This window comes from Gorilla gorilla, chromosome 14 (genome assembly GCF_029281585.2).
Source record: "Gorilla gorilla gorilla isolate KB3781 chromosome 14, NHGRI_mGorGor1-v2.1_pri, whole genome shotgun sequence".
Lineage (NCBI taxonomy): Eukaryota > Metazoa > Chordata > Mammalia > Primates > Hominidae > Gorilla > Gorilla gorilla.
In genome coordinates this window covers 63891043-63916880 of record NC_073238.2, presented here as the reverse complement: position 1 = coordinate 63916880, position 25838 = coordinate 63891043, and the positions used below count along the sequence as shown (strand labels likewise).

The window sequence follows — 25838 nt, the reverse complement described above, 5'->3', positions numbered from 1 at the left end:
AATAAATTCCAAATTTTCCTATGTCTTTTAAGCACTCTCAAATTTCTAAGTCACATCAGGAGCAAATGATTGGCTGAGCCTAAGTTATGTTTCTAAAGCATAGCTCCAGGGAGTAAGAGGAAGGATTATGCTCTCTCCACTCACTAACACCAATATAACAAAGGTTTTCTCTAAACAGGAAGGTAGTTCAGAACTTAACTGGCCAAAATATGACAAGTACCCATTATAGCCCATTCTTTTGATTACTCAATAGTTATGTGCTCCCTTCCTTTTATAACATAATATTTTCAAGTTTCAGACAGTTGAAAATATGTTCCTACTCTTACAAAAGGGAAACAACACCAAGTCCAATTGCATATTATCACTGGTTTAAAATACAGGATCTCTAGGTGATAACTAGTTCTCTATTTCTGTCATAGCCTTAAATTCTACAACTTTTGGACTAAATTAAGAATACACGTATGATAAGGAAATCCTATTTACTTGTAGAAAAATAGAGTGGATCATCTGTAGGGTAAATATGGTGTATTTATGGGCAAAACTATCTTTTTTTTTTTTTAATGATATGACCCTACCATGTTTTAAAATGTGTTTAATTGTATACAAAATTATAGAAGGAAATACAAGAACCCAGTACAGTTTTTAACTTTATAAATGAGAATTGTGAGTGAGCTCTGGGGACTAGGGTGGCAAAAGTTTATTTTTCCTAACCATGTTTGAAGTATTTGCTCATGTTTCAAAGGTTTATTAATCATATCATATGCCATTTTCCATTCTGTAAACCTGAAATATGGAATTCCAAACTTGAAAGTAGAGGTCGTAAGATTAGATTTGCCATCCAGAGGTGACATTGGTACTGGTAGCAATAATAGAAGATTGTGGTAAGTTGATTTCTTGACATTTACTTTTGAGAGGAAGCCCCAGAAATCATTTTCCTATGAAGTAAGTTTTGCAGCATAGTTTTAGATATTTATCTACAAGTTTAGCCTCAAATTTTGTTTTCTTTTTCCTCTAATCTTCCTAATAATCATGTTAGATATCCAGTATTCTTTAATGAACTCCCTTTTTTAAAAAAACTGGCCAGCAAATTACCAGTTTTTTGCAGCTTCCGAAATTACCTAAAGGATATTGATCCTGTAAAGTCATTGCAGGTATTAGACATTCAATGGTAGGAATCTAGGATTGTTAATCTGATATGGATGGATCTGAATACTGCGGAGTAGCTACAATTGAAGAATAGGATGACAACAGTCCCTGACCTACAGTGGCAAAATAGTGCATTATTATCTGTGAACTCCTGTGCCTATGAAGTATAAATCTTGATTCAATAGGTGCTATGATTGAATAAAATTTTTATCCTGAAATTCTAGGACTCTGGTGCTGGCTTCCTTTTTTTATAATGGAGTATGGGGCCTAAAGAATGAAAATGATAAGATTGAAGCCCTTATCCAAGACCATTCAATATTAAGCTTTATCAATTGCAGCAGAACTGAAAAGGCAAAATGAGTTGAACAATTGACTATTAATAATATTTACAACATACCAGCTGAACTTGGGAAACTGGGAAAAAGGATAAACTGAGAATTAGAATATTTATAAGATTAGATTAGATCAAACCAACGACTATCAACCACTAAATTCTACTGAGCTCTTGCCAGCAGAAAGAAGTAACAACTGCTCTCCTGGCTGATGGGTCATCCTTACTTTGTTTGAAGTTTCTGCAATGACCAAGCCTAAAGCATTTACTCTGCAAAAGCAAGAAAATTGTGTCCCAGTTTACCACCCCGCTTTATTTTCACATTTATAACTAGAATCTAATTCCAGCCTTTTCCTGGAGTAAAGTTCAAATTAAAACTTAGAGGAAAAAATATCTACACAAAAAGTGTACATATTATTGGCAATTTGTTTTAGCAAAAGCATGGAAATGGATGTAAAAAAAAAGAATCTGTGGATGTTAGACTAATAAGCAAGGAATATAATCTTAGACTAGGTTGAATTTATCAATGCAGGCAACATTACCAGTGTTTCTGAAATCAATGTGCTAACTTGAACACCTAACAGTCAATGGTTTGATTGAGTGAAAACCTGACTTAATATAACTGGCATGTCCTGACCTCAATGGAGATGCTTGAAATTCCTTTAAAAAATGTAGGAGAGTAGTGTACAACTGTATTCCTAGCTACATGGGAGGCTGAGGCAGCAGGATCCCTTGAGCCCAGGAGATCAAGGCTGCAATGAACTGTGACTGTGGCACTACCACTCCAGCTCCAGCCTGGGCAAGACCACTACCCTGTCAAAAATAAATAAATAAATAAAAGGAGCCAAAAAACCCCCAAAACTTAGAAGATACAAAAATTGCAAGAAGTACATCTTGTGGGACTCATTCACATACATCCAAAAGCTAACAGACTGGTAAGCCCGGAATACCCTCATCACAGGATGCAGGAGCACACTACACAAAGCAGTGCAAGTATCTTTGAAACAGTTTTGATGGTTGTTCTCTGTAATCCCACAATGCGGGTGTATGAAATGACCATCTAATAGGTCTGTAATTATATCAAAGTGTGGTTTTAACTTGCATTTGCCAAATGACTAATTATGTAACGTATCTTTCAACGTGTTTATTTGTCCCCTGTATGTCTTCCTTGGTGGGACGCTTTGCCCATTTTGAAAACTGCTTTGTTTTCATACTGTTGAATTTTGAGATTTCTGAGTATGAGTACTTTATTGCTGTGATTTGCAAAAATGCTGTCAGAGCCCGTGTCTTACCTTTTCATTCTCGACATGTCTCAGAGCAGAAGTTTGTGATTTTTATGAAGCTTCATGTATTTTTTATTTAATAGATGTCCTTTTGTTGACACATCTGATACCTTTCATTAAATGAAAGTTACAAAAAATATTTCTATTCTTGTTTCTAGAAGTTTTATAATTTTAGATGACACATTTAATTCTATGACTCATTTTGATACACCTTTTATGTAGTGTGAAGTAAAGATCTAAGTTTATTTTTTTGCATATGCTTATCCAATTATTTCATATTATTCTTTAAATATACTGTCATTTCTCCACTAAAGGAGCTTTGAACTTTTGTTGAAAATCAGTTGTCGTGTATGCATATGTCTAGCCCTAGACTCTCCATTTCATTAATATATTTATCTATCTCTTGATTAATTCAGCCTTATAATAAATTTTGGAATCAGGAGTAGTCATTTTCCAACTATCTTCTTATTTTTAAAATTTATTTTGGTAATTCCACTTCCTTGTATGTTAAATGTACAAATTAATTTTAAAGTAGAATTTTGATTGAAATCACACTGAATCTATAAATCCATTTGGGGAGAATTAACACTATAACAATACTGAGTTTTTCAATTCATAAACACAATGTATCTCTCCATTTAGGTTATCTTTTATTTCTGTTTTCAGTGTTTTGTAGGTTTCATGGTATATGTCTCATATATTTTTTGTCATTTTTGTCTCAAATTTATCACATTTTTATGCTATTCTAAATGGTATTTTTAATTTAATTTCCTGAATAGGTCATTGTTAGTATACAGATAAATATTAAATTTTATATTGCTTTTACATGTGGCAAATGTATTAATTCACATATTAGTTCTAGTATCTTTTTCCATAGCTTCCATAGAATTTTTTTATATAGATGATCAAATTATCTTAAATAATAGTTATATTTCATTTTTTCCAATCTAAGCAACTGATATTTCTTTGTCTTACTTCATGGAATGGCTAGTACAGTGTTTAACAGAAGTAGTGAAAGAAGAAATCCTGACATTCCTTTGATAATAAGGGAAAAACACTCAGTCATTCACTAGTAAGGATGGTGTTGGCTAGCAGTAGGTTTCTCAAAGATGCCCCTTTATCAAGTTGAGAATTATTCTCTTCTATTCACACTTTTGCTGAGAGTTTTACATTAGGAATTTGTATTTGATGTTGTCAAATGCTTTTTCTCTATCTCTCAGAAAATCATGTGGTGTTACTTTATTTCATTTGTTCATATTGTAGTTATTATTACTTGATATTTTAATGCTAAAGTGTTCATGCATTCCTGAGATAAACTTTACTTGGTCATGATGTACTATCCTTTTTTTTTTTTTTTTTTTTTTTGAGATGGAGTTTTGCTCTTGTTGCCCAGGCTTGGAGTGCAGTGGTGCAATCTCGGCTCACTGCAACCTCCGCCTCCTGGGTCCAAGCCATTCTCCTGCCTCAGCCTCCCAAGTAGCTGGGATTACAAGCACCCACCACCACACCCGGCTAACTTTTGTATTTTTAATAGAGATGGGGTTTCGCCATGTTGGCCAGGCTTGTCTCGAACTCCTGACCTCAGGTGATCCACCTGCCTTGGCCTCCAAAAGCGTTGGGATTACAGGCATAAGCCACCACGCCGAGTCCCTTTTTAATATATTTATACATTTTATTTGTACAATTTTATGTTTAAAAAGAATATTTGTCTGCAGTTTCTATTATTGTAATGTCTTTGGTTTTAAGAGAGGACATTGCTGAACTCATAGAATGAGTTGGGATGTATACTTTCCTAAACAATTTCCTGAAAAAGTTTGTATAGAAATGGCGTTATATCTTTCTAAGTTTTTGTTGTAATGAAGTCATTCAGAGTTTTCTTATATATATATGTTTTAACTGCAAATTCAAATAGCTCTATACCCAAATAGGTATAGGGCTATTTGGTTTAGTTTCATCATTTTTCTGTATCTTTAAATCATCTTCCATTTTATTGATTTTCACTTTAATATTCATTATTTTCTTCTTCTTACATTAGGTATCACTTGTTTTTGTATTCTAGATTCCTAAGGTGGAAGCTGTGGTCATTCATTTGAGACACTTATGTAGACATAAAAACGGCCTTTAGTGCTACAAATTTCCCTCTAATACCAAGTAAGCAATATTCCACAAATTTTCATATGCTGGGATTTTTAAAAATATTCTATTTGGTTTAAAATATATTTGACAAACGGGTTACTTATAAGTGTGTTATATAGTTTTCAAGTACCAGGGATTTCCCAGACATCTGTTAATAAATTTCAACTTAATTTTGGTCAGAAAAACTTTATCTGACTTTAATCTTTTTAAATTTATTGAGATTTCTTTTAAGGCCTATATTATATTATATTCCATGATGACTTAAAAAGAAGGTGTATTATCTTGTTCTTTGATAGAGTATTCTATTAATGTCAATTAAGTTAATCTATTTAATACTACTGCTCAAGTCCTATATATAGCTACTGATTTTCCAGGTAATTTTTTGAGATCTCAATTTAATTGAGATAAGTGTGTTAATATCCCTGATTATAATTGTCAATTTTTGTTTTTGTCCTTGAAATTTTATCAATTATGGTTTCATGTATTTTGAGGTTCCATTACGAGTTGCATAAACATTTAGGTTTGCCATGACCTCTTAAGTGATCCCTTTATCATTATAAAGTTACCTTCTTTAATGTTTAGTAATATTCTTTGTTCTGAAATATTCTTTGTCAGATATTAATGTAGCCTCTCCACCTTTTTTCAAATTAATGTTATCATGATATATAATTTTCTGTCATTTCACTATTTACATATGTGTGCCTTATTTAAAGATTTCTTGTAGGCATCTATAGTTGAGTCTTGCATTTTATCTATTTTGGCATTATCTGACATTTTTGTTCCATTTACATTTAATGTGATGATTCCATATCTAAAATTTTTCTATTTATTTTCCATTTGTTCTATCTGTTCTTTGCTCCTCTCTCCCTCTTTTTCAGCCTTTTTGCCCCCTTTTTCTACCTTTTTTAATTTAATATTTTTTGTGGTTTTATTTTACTTTATTTATTTCCTTTGTTTGCTATAAGTTTGTCATGTTTCTTTAGTGGTCCTTTTAGAGTTTATATACCTTAAATTTCATAACCTGACTTCATGCACTATTATTTCATCCCACATATAAGTAACTTAATATACTTCCTTTTTTCCCTCCCAGTCTTTGTACAGTTCCTGTCAGATATTTTACTTCTATATTTTTATAATCCCCACAATACATTATTATGTTTGAATAAGTCATCAATTGTTTTTTACATTAACTTAAGTAAAAAGAAAATTTCTCATCTTATGGAGAAACTTTAAAATTTCTTGTTATTCAGGCCTGCTGGTGACAAATTATTTCAACTTTTTTTTTTAACTTTTATTGTCAAAGATATTTTGGCTGGGTATATAATTCTAGGTAGAAAGTTTTTTTCTTTCAATTACTTAAATATGTTGCTCAGTTGTTTTACTGCTTGCATTGTTTCCACAAAAAACCTGCTATCATGCTTTCCTTTGTTCTAGACATAATGTGTTTGTTTTCCTCTGGTTTGAACCAATTTGATTATGATGTGGCTTGGTGTGTGTGTCTGTATCTCTGTGTGTGTGTGTGTGTGTATACACACACATACACCAAGATACATTATACATGTGTATATATATAATTAATATATAAAATTTATAAATATTTGATGTACGTATAAAATTTTGTTTGTGCTTTATATACATATAATGTATGTATAAAATTTTGTTTTGTTAACATTTTTGCAGTCATGATTTATGGTTTTCAGAAAATTTGGAAATTCTCATATTATATCTTCAATTATTTTTTCTAACACTTCCCTTCACCTACCTGACAACCTTCATGCCTCCAGTTACAATTGTTATTAGGTTGTTTGAAGTTGTCCCAAGGCTTGTTGATGCTGTGTTTATTTTTTTAAGTAAGTATTTTCCCTATGTGTTTTTTAAGCAATTTCTGTTGCTATGTCTTAAGTTCACTGTTTTTTCTACAATATGTAATCTGCTGTTTATAATATCCAGTGCTTTTTTCCTCTCAGACATCGTAGTTTTCAACTTTAGACGTTTGACTATATTTTTATATCTTTTTTGTCATTATTTAACATATTCAGCTTTTTCTCTAGCTTTATGAGCATATGAAATAAGGTTGTAGTAACTGTTTTAGTGTCCTTTTATGCCAGTTCTAACATCTGTATCAGCATCAACTGATTTAATTTTCTCCCCATTAGGGATTGTATTTTCTTGCCTATTTGCATATCTGATAATTTTTCACTGGACAACAGACACTGTGAATTTTACCTTGTTGAGTCCTGGGTGATGGATATTTCTGTAGTCTTATATTCTCAACCTTTGTTATGGGCACATCTATGCCACTGAGAAGTAATTTGATACTTTTTTTTTTTTTTGAGACGCAGTCTCACTCTGTCACCCAGGCTGGAGTGCAGTGGTGTGATCTCGGCTCACTGCAAGCTCCGCCTCCCAGGTTCACAACATCCTCCTGCCTCAGCCTCCTGAGTAGCTGGGACTACAGGTGCCCACCACCACGTCTGGCTAATTTTTTTGTGGTTTTAGTAGAGACAGGGTTTCACTCTGTTAGCCAGGATGATCTCGATATCCTGACCTCATGATCTGCCCGCCTTGACCTCCAAAAGTGCTGGGATTATAGGCGTGAGCCACCACGCTCGGCCTCAAGTTATTTTTTATTCTAATCCTTTCGGGTAATTCATACCCAAGCCTCAACTAGTTTTCATACACTTGCATTGATGAGTACTCAGATGAACACTTGAAGGGTCTTTCTACAGATCTCTAGAGTTGTCTCCCTTTGCAACTCTCATCTCCAACACTGTCTTGTGAAATCTAGAAGTCGTGTTCTTCCTGGATGACTAGCAAAGTCTCCTCAACACGGAAAGTATGACAAGCTCTACCTAGGTTTCATCTTCTTGCTCTGTTACCTGGAAATTTTCTCAAATCAGTCAACTTAGGCAATTGCAGAGCTTGCTTCATTTGTTTCCTCTCTCTCAAGGATTGTACTCTATTGTCTCATATCAAATATATTAAGAAGCATCTTTTTATTTTATTTTGTCCAGTTATTTATTTTTCTTATGTAGAAAATATCCAGTCTTTGTTACACATTTGCTATATGTATTGGCCATATTGGCCAGAAACAATCTGTCTAAAATATTTTAAGTACTGACACAATTCTCATGTTGCCTTTTCCATTCAGGGAGTCAAAGCAATTTAGATATAAGGAACCACTGACAATTCACAGCTTTTTAAAATAGTAAACTAAGAGCAATTATTATATTCCTGAAGGAATCAATAATGTTATCATTAAATTTTTAAATCTTCAAGGATTGGGATTCCTATTACATTCTCATTTAAATTGCTTATTGGCTGGTATAGATTATGGTTATTCTCAGTATACATCAGAGAGTTATTATAATTAGCTGTTGACTCCTATTATAAATCAACACAGGGCTAAGGATCTATTATGCATGTATGGATCAAACACTACATCAATAATATCATGATGAAAGGGCCTGGTGAATCAGAATAGCCAGTTAACATGAATGAGTTTTATAAATTACATTTCTGAACAAAGAGATTAATCCTGGAGCCTGATATCTCTGTACAGTTGTTAGCGAACAGTAGTTCAGACTTGTAGGTTAGTTACTTCAAGGTGAAAAAAGCTAGTGGCATTTGAATTTTATCCTACATATGTCTCTTTGGATTTGGAAGGTTACTTATCCCACTTTGGTGTACACTGTTTATAACAGGCCCATTTATGAAATTGACCCTAAAAAATCTACCAACTTTCTGCAAGATCCAGAGCAAAACGAGGCTCTCCTGCTAGTCCAGGCTGCAGTGTTTGTGCCACTTGGACCTTTCAGAGTCCAATAGCTCTTCTGTACATGTAAAAAGGATGCATTTCCATTTCTACTTGTATTTTGAAAAAGAAATTATGTAATCAAATAATTAAAGGAATAATTATTTTTTAAAAATGGCTCAGGAAAAGTTCAACAGTAGCAACAGAAAAAACATTAGCCCACAAAAAATCAAAGGTGGGAGTTCAACTAGGAAAATTAAAAAATAGAGGAACAGTGGATTTTTCTGGATGCACATTTGAATCTAAGTCATGCTTCAAATCCAAACTCCATCTGTTTCTTAGATTTCTGGAACAAACTCCTACTCATTCAGACCCACCCATCCTCCACAGACAATTCCTTTTCCCCAGACATTCTTACCTCCCACATTTAGAACAGCATCACATATCAGTTGGAATTTGTAGTGTTTTCATTGTGCATATCACTAAAACATTTGCCTCTTAGGCAAAAGGAGAATCACTTTTCTTTTTGCCAAATTATGTACTTCTGTTTCTCATCCTGAAGAACATAAAATCCAGGAAAGGAAACTTGACGACACTTACATCATCTCTAGGTGGCATATCCAAAATGTGTATCTGTGGACTCTAAGGGAAGAATAATACAAAAAATTCCAATTATAAATTTTTAATGGTAGTCAAGAAATTAAAAGGTTTAACATGAAGTCCAATGATTTTTAATGATATAGTACTAGAACTATTTGAGAAGGAAAAGTTTCTCTTGTCTTAAAGAGGTGCTCTTTGGAACAATAGATTTTTTAAAATATGAAAAAGGCATGCTTAGTAAGTATATAATAAGATATAACTCCTCAAGGATAAACAAACATAAAACCTTATCATGAGTGTTCTATAGTATTTTTTAAATTTTAAGTATCAGTACTATTCTTCAAACTATAGTCATCACTCCACCAGCTGTCATATTAAAAATGTTCTAATTCTTAACTTCAAATTATGTCTTTTAACACAGCATGGTGAGATCTTGGTGTCATAAGTATTGTTTTTAATATTAATAGTTAATATTGCATGATCAAAATAAAAGAAAACCTAGTATCTTTTTATTCACAATAAAATTTTTAATTAAGTAGGCATATATTCACTATTCTGAAAATGCAGTTAAATAAATATTTATCAAATATCACTATCAGTTTACTTTTCTACTAAGTATCTTGAAAAGCGAACATATTTGCAGATACCTCGAATTCCTTTGTACAGAGACTGAAATGACTAATATATAATTTTTTTTTCAAATTGAGCTTTCTACTCCTGTTTATTTATTTTTCCCAAAGCATATAATTCTAGTAAAGTTGTCTTTGAAAATCGAGCAGACATTAGTTTGAGATCTAGCATCCCTTTTTTAAGTTTTGTTATTAAAGCCACTTGCATAACTGGCTGTGCATATGGCAATGGAAGTAATGCAGTACTACTTCATAGAGTACATAAAATGCTTGGCTTTACACCTAGTTCATAATAACCAATCAATTAAAAATTCTAAGATTATGCTCCTCTCTTCCTTTTCTTCTCTATCATCACCTTATCTTCTTCCTCCCTCTTTCTCTACTTCTTTTGTAGTCGTCATCATCATCTCATCGTCATCCTCAACATTGTCATCCTCATCCTATCATTTCTTATGTCTTCAGGAATATTATAAAAATAAATGACAATGGGCCAGGCACCGTGGCTCACGCCTGTAATCCCAGCACTTTGGGAGGCCGAGGTGGGTGGATCATGAGGTCAGGAGATGGAGACCATTCTGGCTAACACGGTGAAACCCCGTCTCTACTAAAAATACAAAAAATTAGCCAGGCGTGGTGGCGGGCGCCTGTAGTCCCAGCTACTTGGGAGGCTGAGGCAGGAGAATGGCGTGAGCCCCGGGAGGCGGAGCTTGCAGTGAGCCGAGATTGCGCCACTGCACTCCAGGCTGGGTGACAGAGTGAGATTCCGTCTCAAAAAATAAATAAATAAATGAAAATAAAAAATAAATGACAATGATAGATGCATCTACCTATACTTTTAAAACATTGCATATATAGGTTATGGCAATTAGTAATCCTCTCAGAATTATGCATGAGAGGAAACAAGAACCATTTCAGGATGCTTGGGATTTCTGAAGGACAAAAGGGGACAGGTAGAAAGGCAATTGCTCCTTAGAAAACCCTAAGGTTTCTTTAGTGATATAAAATGAAGCACACTCAATTGATAGTGGGCTGTGTTCAGAAACTGTTTTGTAAGGAATATTCTTAACTGGTTTTCTATATCAGGGTATCTCTGCATGACTAATATGCTAGAGAAGTCCACTTAAGTTAGATAACTCTTTTTAATAATGACCTGTTGGGGTCATTTATAACTTATAGGAAGGTTAAGTTAATCAAGCATGAGTAAACCATTACAGAACCAGTGTAAATATGCAGAAACTGTAAATGATATATGAGAATTCTACACCATAATCCTATTGTTTACTAACATCTCACTAACAGACTGGTGAAAAGATGAAGTGGATAACCAGAAATAGCCAAGATAATATATTTTATTTGGACAAATCCAGATTCCTATTTGCGATTTTGTGGATCTCCTGCATGACCAACTGTGACCTCTGAGGTTCTTTAAGTGTATTGTTAGCACAAAGTAAACACTGCATAAGTGATGGTGCTTATTATTGTTACAGAATTCTGTATTTATTGCTGATATACTTTTATTTTTCTGCAGCTGATAAAAAATCATTTTACATATGGAAATGCAATTATTTTTGGTAATTATTCAAACCTGAGTCCATCAATATACTAGAAACCCAGCAGACACAAGTACTTTCATGCAAAATGTTTTTGGTACAGGCTGACTGCAACTGACTTCTAGGAAATGTTTCTATAATTGTGATGAGAATTGTTTTTTACTCCCACGGTTTTGACGAAAATAAGATTATATTCCAGAATATATATTTGGTTAGTGGGTTCCCAAATTTGGCTGTGCACCAAAATAGCTGGCACAGTATTTTAAAATACAAATATCTTTATCTCAACTTCAGAGATTTTTATCTTCTACATCTGAGGTAAGGTCCATATTCAGAGAATTTTAAAAAATCTCTTCAGGTATCTTTACTGCATAATATGAGCCAAGTGTGAAAAACACTGGTTGGAAAGACAATTATCTTTTATGAATAGGTCTTTTCATACATGATTGCTTTTCATGCCCCACATTTATGTTGTCTATTCATGCCTTGTCTTCATTTGCTTGGGCTGCTATTACAAAATGCCATAAACTGGTCAGCTTATAAACAACAGAAATGTATTTCTAATAGTTCTAAAGGCTGGGAAGTCTGAGACCAAGGGGCTGGCAGATTATATGTCTGATGGAAGCCCATTTCCTGGTTCATAGATAGTGCCTTTTAGCTTCATCCTCGGATATTGGAAGAGGCAGCACAGCTCTCTGGGACTTCTTTTGCAAGGGCACTAATCCCATTCATGGGTTCTACCTTCATGACTTAATCACCTCTATGGGGTCCCACCTCCTATTACCATCACTTGGTGATTAAGCTTCAATATATGAATTCTGGGAGCACACAAACTTTCAGGCTCATAGCAATCCTGTATTCCAAAAATTATCTGTTTGTCCTTTGAATGTATTTGACTAGTTGACATATTTGTGCTTAAGAATTGTGGATTATATGTGAAATCTGATTTCTTAACAGGGATATATTTCTACCTTAATAACGAGGGGTTTTCTGGGGAGTGTTTCCTCTAGAAAAGGTGCAAATAGCATAGATTGTTCTTTCTCAGATGTATTGGAAGTATTTACATACTCCATAAATAAGTGAATGCAGAAATGGCCTAACTTCATCCCAAGAAATTATTTTGCTCTAAGCTAGACAAAGCTACTAAACTGATCAACAACTCTGAGTATGAAAAAAAATAAAATCATATTGTCCACAACAGCAAGAATAAAAATGTTTTGTTTGATTTACGCAGAATGACAAATAAACATCAAACATCAGTGTCTAGTAAACATTAAATACAGTGCATAAAGATGCAGTACATCCCTTTATTTAGTTTTCTGCTTAGGGCTTCAGTGTTTTGAAAGGGCTGGGTTATCAATCTGACCTAGTCAGAGAATACTATAAACACTTCTCCACAAATAAAGTAGAAAATCTAGAAGAAATGAATAAATTCCTGGAAACATACACCCTCCCAAGCCTAAACCAGGAAGAAGTTGAATCCCTGAATAGACCAATAACAAGTTCTGAAATTGAGGACGTAATTAATAGCCTACCAAGCAAAAAAAGCCCAGAACCAGACAGATTCACAGCCAAATTCTAGCAGAATTTGGCTACCAGAGGTACAAAGAGGAGCTGGTACCATTCCTTCTAAAACTATTCCAAACAATAGAAAAAGAGGAACTCCTCCCTAACTCATTGTATGAGGCCAGCATCATCCTGATACCTAAACCTGGCAGAGATACAACAACAACAACAAAATTTCAGGCCTATTGGCCTGAAATCGACGAACATCGATGCAAAAATCCTCAAAAAAATACTGGCAAACCGAATCCAGCAGCACATTAAAAAGCTTATCCACTATGATCAAGTCTGTTTCATCCCTGGAATGCAAGGCTGGTTCAACATATGCAAATCAATAAACGTAATCCGTTACATAGACAGAACCAATGACAGATACCACATGATTATCTTAATAGATGCAGAAAAGGCCTTTGATAAAATTCAACACCCCTTCATGACAAGAACTCTCAAAAAACTAGGTACTGATGGAACTTATCTCAAAATATTAAGAGCTATTTATGACAAACCCCAGCCAATATCATACAGAATGGGCAAAAGCTGAAAGCATTCCCTTCGAAAACCAGCATAAGATAAGGATGCCCTCTCTTACCGTTCCTATTCAACATTGTATTGGAAGTTCTAGCCAGGACAATTAGGTAAGAGAAAGAAATAAAAGGTATTCAAATAGGAAGATAGGAAGTCAAATTATTGCTGTTTGCAGATGACATGATTGTATATTTAGAAAACCCCATAGTCTCAACCCAAAATCTCTTTAAGCTGATAAGCAACTTCAGCAAGTCTCAGGATACAAAATCAATGTGCAAAAAATCACAAGCATTTCTATACACCAATAATAGACAAACAGAAAGCCAAATCGTGAGTGAACTCCCATTCACAATTGCTTCAAAGAGAATAAAATACCTAGGAATCCAACTTACAAGGGATGTGAAGGACCTCTTCAAGGAGAGCTACGAACCGCTGCTCAAAGAAATAAGAGAGGACACAAACAAATGGCAAAACATTCCATGCTCATGGATAGGAGGAATCAATATTGTGAAAATGGCCATACTGCCCGAAGTAATTTATAGATTCAATGCTATTCCCATCAAGTTACCACTGACTTTCTTCACAGAATTAGAAAAAACTACTTCAAATTTCATATGGAACCAAAAAAGAGCCCGTATACCCAAGAAAGTCCTAAGCAAAAAGAACAAAGCTGGAGGCATCATGCTACCTGACTTCAAACTATACTACAAGTCTACAGTAGCCAAAACAGAATTGTACTGGTACCAAAACAGATATATAGACCAATGGAACAGAACAGAGGCCTCAGAAATAACACCACACATCTACAGCCATCTGATCTTTGACGAACCTGATGAAAACAAGCAATAGGGAAAGGATTCCCTATTTAATAAATGGCGTTGGAAAAACTGGCTAGCCATATGCAGAAAACTGAAACTGGGCCTCTTCCTTACACTTTATACAAAAATTAACTCAGGAGGTGGAGGCAGGAGAATTGCTTGAACCCTAGAGGCTGAGGTTGCAGTGAGTTGAGATCACGCCACTGCACTCCAGCCTGGGTGACAGAGTGAGACTTAGTCATTCAACCAAACACCATATGTTCTCACTCATAGGTGGGAGTTGAACAAGGAGAACACATGGACACAGGGAGGGGAACATCACACTCTGGGGCCTGTCGGGGGTGGGGGGCAAGGGGAGGGATAGCATTAGGAGAAATACTTAATGTAGTTGTCGGGTTGATGGGTGCAGCAAACTACCATGGGACAGATATACCTATGTAACAAACCTGCATGTTCTACACTTGTATCCCAGAACTTAAAGTATCATAAATAAAAAATAAAATGAAAGAACACATTTCTCACAAAAAAAAAAAATTGCTGAATTAAGAGACCAATTTTGGATGTATATGTTACTAGTAAATGGAAGGCCACAAGACCCAAATTATTCAATGAATGCCTGGACAACACTTTCACACTTCTGTTTTATTTCTTCTTTTAATAAAGTAGATTATAATTATGAGGATCAGAATACTACAAAGCTTTCTGAAATCATGGCAATATTATTATCCCCAGCTTAGAGATGAAAAGTCCCAGAATAAGGAGATAAAAAGAATACTAAAACAAAAGTGTCCAAACTTTTAAAGAGCATGGTAGTGTCAGTAGGTATCAAATGAAACTAGTACGGCAACCTTACATCTTGATAAAACTGAATGTTACATTTTTAACTGATTCACCTTAAAAAATTATTGTGAAAGTAAATAAAAAGCATATTCCACATGCAGTCATTATCTTTTGGTTTCTGGAACAGGAACTTCCCAGCAGTAAATTTTATGATGAAGATTATATTTAGATGAAAGTGTTTTCCTTATTTAATAATGTCCATACATTGCATCATTGGAAATAGCAAAATAACAGAAGTTTGGCTCAAGATAAAAACATAAACATATAAAGTGCTTTGTATAACATATATTAAAATAATTTTCAATAAGCCATTTATATGCAACCAGTTTCCCTTGTCTTAAATGACAGAAGAAAGTAAGTTGACGGGCTCACAGAAAGTTCTGAACTTTAGTCCGAAGAGTTTTAAAATAAGTGCACATGGAGATAGGCAGCTGCAAAAGCTTCTGTGCAAAAAGTGACTTAAATTTTATATAGTCACATTTAGTTGTTTGTCCTCAAGTGTTATAATTTTACAGTTAGACAACTCTCAGTGGGACCAATTTCATAAAACAGTTAAATAATAGATTGAACAAGAATAGGTTTCACTGCCATGCAATGCTGTCTTACTTGGTTGTAAACTGGTATGAATTACATAATTAATAAATAAAGTCCCAAAATCAACCTTAAACTTATTGATAAAGACAACAGCAGTTTCTCTTTACTTTGGTCTATTTTATCATTAAATAGTTCAAATATAGTGAAAAGTGTAGAGAAAAATATTATAAACTTCATTTTATGAATCAATCCAGGTTCAGGACACCTTTATATGTTGTTTATTTGTTTTGGGCTTTTAAATAATCTTTTAATTGTCTATTCCTCCCTAATTTTAATTCCCTCTATCTCTCCTCTGAGGTACTCAGTAATCTGAATTTGCTGATTCTCATTTTGAAGAGTCCTTTTTATACTTTTACTATATACCTATGTGGCTGTAAACAATATCAAGCTGCATACTGAATACTTTTAAACATATCTAAATGTTGTCATATTATATGTATTATTTTTCATCTTGTTTTTGGCACTACATATTATACCATTAAGATCAGCTCCAATTAATATAGATATTGCTTGTTCACTTATTATAATTGTTGTACAGTAATGTGTTGCATTATTACACTTTGGTTATCCTTTCTGTTGTTGATGGATATCTGGAATATAATATCATACTTTTTCACATTCATTATTAAAACCAAACCAATCCTTCAATGAGTAATCATGCACACAGCTTGTTCTTTTTTGTACATATGCTAGAGTCTTAGAGTCTGGGTTTTATACATAAAATTAGAAAGCTAAATTTTATCAGTAAATATCTTCAACAGTTACAAGCTACCAATAATCACCCTGAGTCATGACTTTCTATTGCTTCATATACATGCCAGATCTTTTAAAATTTTGTCTCTCTAATGAGAATAATATGGTATTATATTGTTTTCATTTGCATTTATCTGTTTACCAGTAGTACGGGATATTTTACACTATGTTTATTGGTCTTGTTTATTTCATTTGCTGTGAGTTGTAGGTTTGCATCATTTGCCCAACCTTGTATTGGGTTCTCTTGATGCTTTTGTCCTTCTAATTTGTGTGTGTGTGCGTGTGTGTGTGTGTGTGTGTGTGTGTAACTGAATATATTCTAGATATTTATCTCATCAGATATTAAAATCAGTTTTAACTTATTTCTTACTTTTTAATTTTTATGGTGTCTTCATTTGTAATTGGTTCATTTTTTCTGAAATACATACTTTTCAAATGAGAATTTTCAGTGATTACATCTCTTACTTCCAATATGTTAGCCATTTTTAATTTAAAAAAATTTTTTAATTTTAATTTCCAGTTATTCATCATCAATATATGGTAATTTGATTCCATTTCCTACATTTAACCTATATTCCCTGGCCTTGTTACACACTCACTTATTAGATCTGTAAGAAATTCCTTAGGATTTTCTATATAGATAACTATGTCATTTGTGAATAAAGGCAATTTTATCCTTTCATTTCCAAAGTATATGATATTTTGCTTTAATCCCTGGTATTTTTGCACTGGCAATGGCAATAGTGCAATGTTGATTAGAAGTTGTGAGAGAGAACATTCTTGCCTTATGTATCAACCTTGAGCTTAAAGAATTCAATATTTTACCAAGTGTACCAGCAGATTTTTAGTAGATGTGCATTACTGAATTGAAAAAATTCCCATTTCTTTTAAAAAATTAATTTATTTATTTCTAAAGTTGATACAATTGTATATATTTATAATGTACAACATGATGTTGTGAAATATGTATACATGATGGAATGACTGTATTAAGCTAATTAATATATACATTACCTCACATACTTATCATTTTATTAGGACAATACTTAAAATCTACTCTCAGCAATTTTCAAGAACAAAATACTTCATTATTAATTATAGTCACCATGTAATACAATAGATCTATTAATCTTATTCCTCCTATCTTACTGAAAACTTGTATCATTTGACCAAATCTCCTCAAACATACCCCACCTCAGCCCCTGGTAACCGCCATTCTACTCTCTACTTCTATGAGTTCAACATTTTTGGATTCCACATAATAAGTGAGATCCTGTGATATTTGTCTTTCTGTACCTGCCTTATTTTACTTAATATAATGTCCCTCAGGTTCATCTATATTATAGCAAATGACAGATTTCCTTTTCTTGATGGCTGAAGAGTATTCCATTACGGATATATAGCACATTTTAAAAATTCATTCATCAACAGATGGACACTCAGATTGATTTCAAATCTTGGCAACTGTGAATAATGCTTCAGTGAACACGGGAGTGCAGACATCTCTTTGATATACTGATTTCATGTCTTTTGAATATATACCCAGTTGTGAGATTGTCGGATCATATGGTAGTTCTATTTTTAATTTTTAAAAAATCTCTATAGTGTTTTCCATAATGACTGTACTAATTTACACTCCCACTAACAGAGTACAAAGGTTCCTGTTTCTCAGCATCCTCAACAACACATTATCGTTCATCTTTTTAATAATAGCCATTCTAGCAGGTGTGAGACGCTATCTAATTGGGGTTTAATTTGCATTTCTCTGATAATAAGTGATATTGAGCACGTTTTCACTGATGTGCTACTGAGCACTTGTTTGCCACTTGTATGTCTTTTTTTGAGAAGTATCTATTAAGATTATTTGCCCATTTTTAATTGGGTTGTTTTCTTATTAAGTTGAGCTCCTTATATATTTTGAATAATAACTCCTTATAAGATGTATGCTTTAGAAATATTTTCTCCCATTTTGTAGGTTAAGGCAATGTGATTCACTCTATTGATTGTTGCTTTGGCTGTGTGGAAAATTTTTAGTTTGAAATAATTTCATTTGTCTATTTTTGCTTTTGTTGTCTATACTTCTGGGATCATATCCAAAAAATTAATTGCCAGACCAACGCCATGAAGTTTTTCTCTATGTTTTCATTAAGTAGTTTTATTTTTTTTATTTTTTATTTTTTATTATACTTTAAGTTTTAGGGTACATGTGCACATTGTGCAGGTTAGTTACATATGTATACATGTGCCATGCTGGTGCGCTGCACCCACTAACTCGTCATCTAGCATTAGGTATATCTCCCACCGCTATCCCTCCCCCCTCCCCCCACCCCACCACAGTCCCCAGAGTGTGATATTCTCCTTCCTGTGTCCACGTGATCTCATTGTTCAGTTCCCACCTATGAGTGAGAATATGCGGTGTTTGGTTTTTTGTTCTTGTGATAGTTTACTGAGAATGATGATTTCCAATTTCATCCATGTCCCTACAAAGGACATGAACTCATCATTTTTTATGGCTGCATAGTATTCCATGGTGTATATGTGCCACATTTTCTTAATCCAGTCTATCATTGTTGGACATTTGGGTTGGTTCCAAGTCTTTGCTATTGTGAATAATGCCGCAATAAACATACGTGTGCATGTGTCTTTATAGCAGCATGATTTATAGTCCTTTGGGTATATACCCAGTAATGGGATGGCTGGGTCAAATGGTATTTCTAGTTCTAGATCCCTGAGGAATCGCCACACTGACTTCCACAATGGTTGAACTAGTTTACACTCCCACCAACAGTGTAAAAGTGTTCCTATTTCTCCACATCCTCTCCAGCACCTGTTGTTTCCTGACTTTTTAATGATTGCCATTCTAACTGGTGTGAGATGGTATCTCATAGTGGTTTTGATTTGCATTTCTCTGATGGCTAGTGATGATGAGCATTTTTTCATGTGTTTTTTGGCTGCATAAATGTCTTCTTTTGAGAAGTGTCTGTTCATGTCCTTCGCCCACTTTTTGATGGGGTTGTTTGTTTTTTTCTTGTAAATTTGTTTGAATTCATTGTAGATTCTGGATATTAGCCCTTTGTCAGATGAGTAGGTTGTGAAAATTTTCTCCCATTTTGTAGGTTGCCTGTTCACTCTGATGGTAGTTTCTTTTGATGTGCAGAAGCTCTTTAGTTTAATTAGATCCCATTTGTCAATTTTGTCTTTTGTTGCCATTGCTTTTGGTGTTTTGGACATGAAGTCCTTGCCCGTGCCTATGTCCTGACTGCTCAAGGAAATAAAAGAGGATACAAACAAATGGAAGAACATTCCATGCTCATGGGTAGGAAGAATCAATATTGTGAAAATGGCCATACTGCCCAAGGTCATTTACAGATTCAATGCCATCCCCATCAGGCTACCAATGACTTTCTTCACAGAATTGGAAAAAACTACTTTAAAGTTCATATGGAACCAAAAAAGAGCCCGCATCGCCAAGTCAATCCTAAGCCAAAAGAACAAAGCTGGAGGCATCACACTACCTGACTTCAAACTATACTACAAGGCTACAGTAACCAAAACAGCATGGTACTGGTACCAAAACAGAGATATAGATCAATGGAACAGAACAGAGCCCTCAGAAATAATGCTGCATACCTACAACTATCTGATCTTTGACAAACCTGAGAAAAACAAGCAATGGGGAAAGGATTCCCTATTTAATAAATGGTGCCGGGAAAACTGGCTAGCCATATGTAGAAAGCTGAAACTGGATCCCTTCCTTACACCTTATACAAGAATAAATTCAAGATGGAGTAAAGATTTAAACGTTAGACCTAAAACCATAAAAACCCTAGAAGAAAACCTAGGCATTAAGTAGTTTTAGAATTTCAGTTCTTACTTCAGATGAGGATCCAATTTTATTTTATTTTTTTCATGTGGATAACAACATTTATTGAAGAGGCTGTCCTTTCCCCATTGGGAGTTCTTGGAAGATTTATCAAAACTCAATTGACCATAAATGTATGGTTTTATTTCTGGGCTTTCTAGTCTGTTCCATTTATCTATGTTTTTGCTTTTATGCCAGTATTATATTGGTTTGATTACTATAGCTTGTATTACTTCCTGAAGTTGGGTAGCATGATAGCTCCAACTTTGTTCATTTTACTCAAGATTTTCTTGGCCCCTAGAGGTCCTTTGTGTTTTCATACAAATCTTAGAATGGTTTAATCTATTTCTGTGAAAAACGTCATTGGAATTTTGATAGAGATTGCATTGAACCTGTAGATCACTTTGAAAGCATGGACATTTTAGCAATATTAATTCTTTTGATCCATGAACATAGACTTTTTTCATTTATTTATTTCTTCTTCAATTTTTTTCATGGTGTTCTCAATGCACAGGTCTTTCAACTCCCTGCTTAAATTTCCTCCTTAGTAATTTTTTGTAGCTATTGTGAATGGGATTATTCTCTTGATTTTTTTCAAGTGATTTGTCATTAGTGTGTAGAAACATTACTGATTTTTTATTATGTTGATTTTGTATTTTGCAACGTTATATAATTTCTTTACTACTCTTAAGAGTTTTTTGGTGGAGTCTTTAGAATCTTCTACATATAAGATCACATAGTCTACAAATAAGGACAATTTAACTTACTTCTTTCCAATTTGGATGCCTTTTATATCTTCTCTTGGTAATTGCTCTGGCTAGGACTTCTGCTACTATGTTGAATGGAAGTGGTGACAGTGGTCTTTCTTGTCTTCTTCCTGATCTTAGGGAAATGCTTTCAAGTTTTCACTGTTGAGCATGAAGTTAGCTGTGAATTTGTCATCTGTGGCCTTTATCATGTTGAAGGACTTTCCTTCTGTATGTAATTTGTTGAGAGTTTTTATTATGAAAGGATGTTGAATTTTGTCAAATGCTTTTTCTTCATCTGTTGGAATAATAATTTTTTTGCCCTTTATTCTATTGATGTGGTGTATCACATTTATAGATTTGCATATGTTAAACCATCTTCTCATCCATGGGATGAATCCCACTTGATCAAGGTGAGCAACCTTTTTTAATGTGCTGTTGAATTCAGTTTACTAGTGTATTGTTGAGGATTTTTGCATCTATGTTCATCAGGGATATTGGTCTGTAATTTTCTTTTCTTACAGTGTCCTTGTCTGGCTTTGGTATCAGAGAAATGCTGACCTCTTTAAATTATTCTGATATGTTTTTCAATTTTTAGGAAGCATTTGAGCATGGTTATTACTTCTTCTGTACATTTTTAGTACAATTTGTCAATGAAGCCATAAGATCTTTGTTTTTTGTTTGTTTGTTTGTTTGTTTATGGGAGACATTTCATTACTGATTAAACCTCCTTAGTATGGTCTATTTAGGTTTTCTATTTCTTCATGATTTAGTCTTGATAGGTTGTATGTGGCTAGGAATTTACTTATTTCTTCTAGGTTATCCAATTTGTTGGCATATAATTGCTCATAGTAATCTCTTATGAACTTTGTATTTCTGTTATTTCAGTTATAATGACTCCCCTTTTATTTCTGTTATTTATTTGATTCTTCTCCTTTTAAAAGTAAGTTTAACTAGATGTTTGTTAATTTTGTTTATATGTATTTTTAAAAACAAGCTCTTAGCTTTGTTTGTCTTTTCCATTGTATTTCTGCTGGTGGAGGGGGCCTGGAGACCCAATCCCCCTGGCAGGCCTGGAGCCTGAGGCTTGGGGATCCTGCTTGGCACCATGGAGGGCCGGGTCGTGGTCACTGGCCTAGAGTCCGGGACTGTAGAGGCTTGGCTGGTGCTGGGTTTTACCGGGGTGAGCTAAGTGTTGTGATTCAAGCCAAGTCCTGTACTCACATTCCTTTCCTTCCCCCACATGAAAGGTATCTGTCTCCATGCTGTGCTGCATGGGGTTGGAAGAGCGGTGACACAGATAGTGTGAAACTGTCTTTCCCACCCTTTTCAATGTGTGTGTGTGTGTGTGTGTATTTCTGTGCAACACCTAGGTGCTATAATCTCTCACCTGGCTTTCTTAGCTCTTGTGAAAGTATTTTCTTGCATTTTCTTTATTCCTTCTGCAGAAATATCCATTTGAACAACTATCCATGCAAGATAGTTGCATGGATAGTTGTTCAAATCGATATTTCTACAGAAAGACAAGTTCTAGAGAGCCCTATTCTGCCACATTGCTGATGTTCAATCCCCTTTAATTGATTTATTTCTGCCCAGAACTTTCATTTTCAGTGGGTTAGAATTTATTAAATGATTTTTCCGTAATAATTGAGATGATTACATGTGTTGTTGCTGCTGTTGTTGCTTTTAGTCTGTAAATATGATAAACTATGTTGATTGATTTTTGAATGTTGAGCCAACATTATATTTCTGGCACATATGCTACTTGAACATAATTTGTAAAAATCTATATCATTTGTTGTATTGCTCCTATTAAAATGTACCACAAACTTAATGGCTTAAAACAACCCAAATTTGTCTATTGGTTAGGAGTTCAACCTCAGCTTCACTAGGCTAAATTCAAGGTGATGGCATGGCTGAGTTCCTTTCTGGAGGCTCAAAGGGTAAATTCATTTCCTCGCCCTTCATAACTTTAAGAAGCCACTCACATGCCTTGGCTCATGATCTCTATTTTCCATCTTCAAAGCCAACAACTTTGCATCTCTCTGACAATTCTTTAGTCAGCTCTCTCTGACTCTCTCTCCTTGCTCCCATCTCTCTCTCTCTTTCCTATCTCTTTCTTCCCGCTTTAAGAACCCTTCTGATTACATTGGTCTCAATCAAATAATCCAAGATAATCTCTCCATTTAAAAATCTTCAGCCTAGGACAGGCGTGGTGGCTCACGCCTGTAATCTCAGCACTTTGGGAGGCCGTGGTGGGCAGATCATGAGGTCAGGAGTTTGAGACCAGCCTGGCCAGCATGGTGAAACCCTGTCTCTACTAAAAATACAAAAAATTAGCTGGGCATAGTGGTGCACGCCTATAATCCCAGCTACTTGGGAAGCTGAGGCAGGAGAATCACTTGAACCCAGGAAGCAGAGCTAAGATCATGCCACTGTACTCCGGCCTGGGCGACAGAACAAGACTACGTCAAAAAAAAAAAAAAAATTTCAGCCTAATCGTTTCTCTTTTGCTACGCAAGGTAACATATTCATAGATCCCAGAGATTATTACATTGGCATCTTTGGAGATTCAATATTCTGCCTACCACAATATGTTATTTATTTATGGGTTTGATTTTCTTACATTTTTAAAAAGATTTCTATGTTTACATTCATTAGAGATATTGGACAATTTTTTTTTCATGGAATGGGTTTGTCTGATTTTGGTATTAGGGCAATGCTGTCCTCATAAAAATACAGAGTGTTCTCATCATTTCTATTTTCTGGAAGAATTTTGTAGAATTGGTGCTTTAAATATTTGGACGAATTCACAAGTGAAGCCACATGATTCTGGAGTATTTTAGGTTGAAAGGATTCAATTATGAATTCAATTTATTTAATAGACAAGGTACTATTTATATTTATCTCTTTTTCTGTGGCATTTGGTAGTTTACTTCTTTCAAGGAATTTATCTATTTCTTGAAAGTTGTAAGATTTATCGACTAAAAACTGTTTATAATATTCTCTTAGTATTTTTTAATACCTGTGAGGTCTCTTCTATTTTAGACATTGGTAATTTGTGTCATCTTTTTTTGTTCCAACTATTCTGAATATAGGTTTATTAATTGTACTTATTTACTCAGAGAATCAGATTTAGTTTTCATTCATTTTTCTCTTTTTTTCAGTATTCCTTTTTCATTTATTTCTGTTATCTTTATTTTTTTCCTGACTTCTGCTTACAGTATGATTAATTTACTCTTAGTTTTCTTGTATCTTACCCAAGTATTTAGCTTTCTTGGAGGAAAGAAAGGAGCTTTCATTCTTACTTTTAGCTCCACATTTTTATGTGGTATTATTTACTTCTTGCCTGACAAATTTATAAACATATTAGCATAGGCCTGCTGATGATTAATTTTCTTTTGTTGTCAGGAAACGATTTCACTTTCAATTTTTTATTTTTTCAATTTTGGTGGCTCATGCCTGTAATCCCAGCACTTTGGGAGGCCAAGGCAGGTGGATCATAAGGTCAAGAGATTGAGACCATCCTGGCCAACAAGGTGAAACCCTGTTTCTACTAAAAATACAAAAATTAGCTGGGCATGGTGGCATGCCTGTAGTCCCAGCTACTCAGGAGGCTGAGGCAGAAGAATCACTTGAACCTGGGAAGCGGAGTTGCAGTGAGCTGAGATCGTGCCACTGCACTCCATCCTCATCCTGGTGACAGAGCAAGACTCCATCTCAAAAAAATAAAAAATAAAAAATAAATAAAAACTTAAACAAAATAACAGGGTTTTCCTCCCCTTTCAGTATTTCAAAGATAATGCTCCATTGTCTTCTGGCTTGATTTTTCCTGAATAACTAATGTGATTTACTTCTGAGGACTTTACCTAATATCCCAATATCCAAATGCATTATGAAAGGGACTGTTGGGTGTACTGTTTTACGTGGGGTCTTCTTTCCTTACTCTCTCTCTCTCCTTCTTTCCTTCTCTTTTTTTTTTTTCTTTTTTTTTTTCAGAAAGAGTCTCGCTCTGTCTCCCAGGCTCACTGCAAACTCCCGGCCTCAAGCTATTCTCCCACCTCAGCCCCCCAAGTAGCTGGAAGTACAGGCATATGCCACCATGTCAGGCTAATTTTTGTATTTTTGGTCGAGACAGGGTTTCACCATGTTGCCCAGGCTGGTCCTGAACTCTTGGACTCAAGTGATCTGCGCGCTTTGGCCTCCCAACGTGCTGGGATTACAGGTGTGAGCCACTGCGTCCAGCCTTACATGAAGCATTTTTGTTATTGTCATTCTTCCCTTTGGCCTTGGATAGTTCTTACTAATATTTGTAGATTACTATGTAGCCAAAAATCCAAGAGGTACTTTCTGGAGATCTTTGAAGCCTTGTTGATGTAGCTCGTTTCCCCGCCCCCCAACTATGCTGCCCCCAAAATTCTAGCAGTTTGATCTCTCCAAATTCTGATCTTTACCTCCAAGGAACAGACAGGCCTGCTTGATTTTCCCTGCCTGTATTGCATCCTGAAAACCATCCTCAGCAAAATGTTGGGGTACCTATCCCTATTATTTCCCTTCAACAATTATTCGTTTTTTGGCTTGTTATCCTAAGTCTGAAAAATCAGTGTATCATATTTTTTTCTCTTATTCTTTTAAAAGAAAATGCAAACACAGCACCCATTACTATATCATGGCCAGAAGTATACACCCTCTACACATACGTATTTTA

The 25838-nt window shown here is 34.6% G+C and overlaps 1 protein-coding gene across 19 annotated transcripts in view; it reads left to right on the top strand.

The window, feature by feature from the left end:
• The window catches only part of CAB39L (calcium binding protein 39 like), a 216759-nt gene that overhangs the window by 21892 nt on the left and 169029 nt on the right, over positions 1 to 25838 (top strand). For 13 of the 19 annotated variants that reach the window (XM_063697381.1, XM_055359869.2, XM_055359865.2 and 10 more), the window contains exon 2: positions 4820 to 4911. The exons of the other annotated variants lie outside the window; for them this stretch is intronic. The gene's annotated coding sequence lies outside the window, so the exon portion shown is untranslated. The remainder of the gene's footprint in view (positions 1 to 4819; positions 4912 to 25838) is intronic. 19 annotated transcript variants of the gene reach the window in all.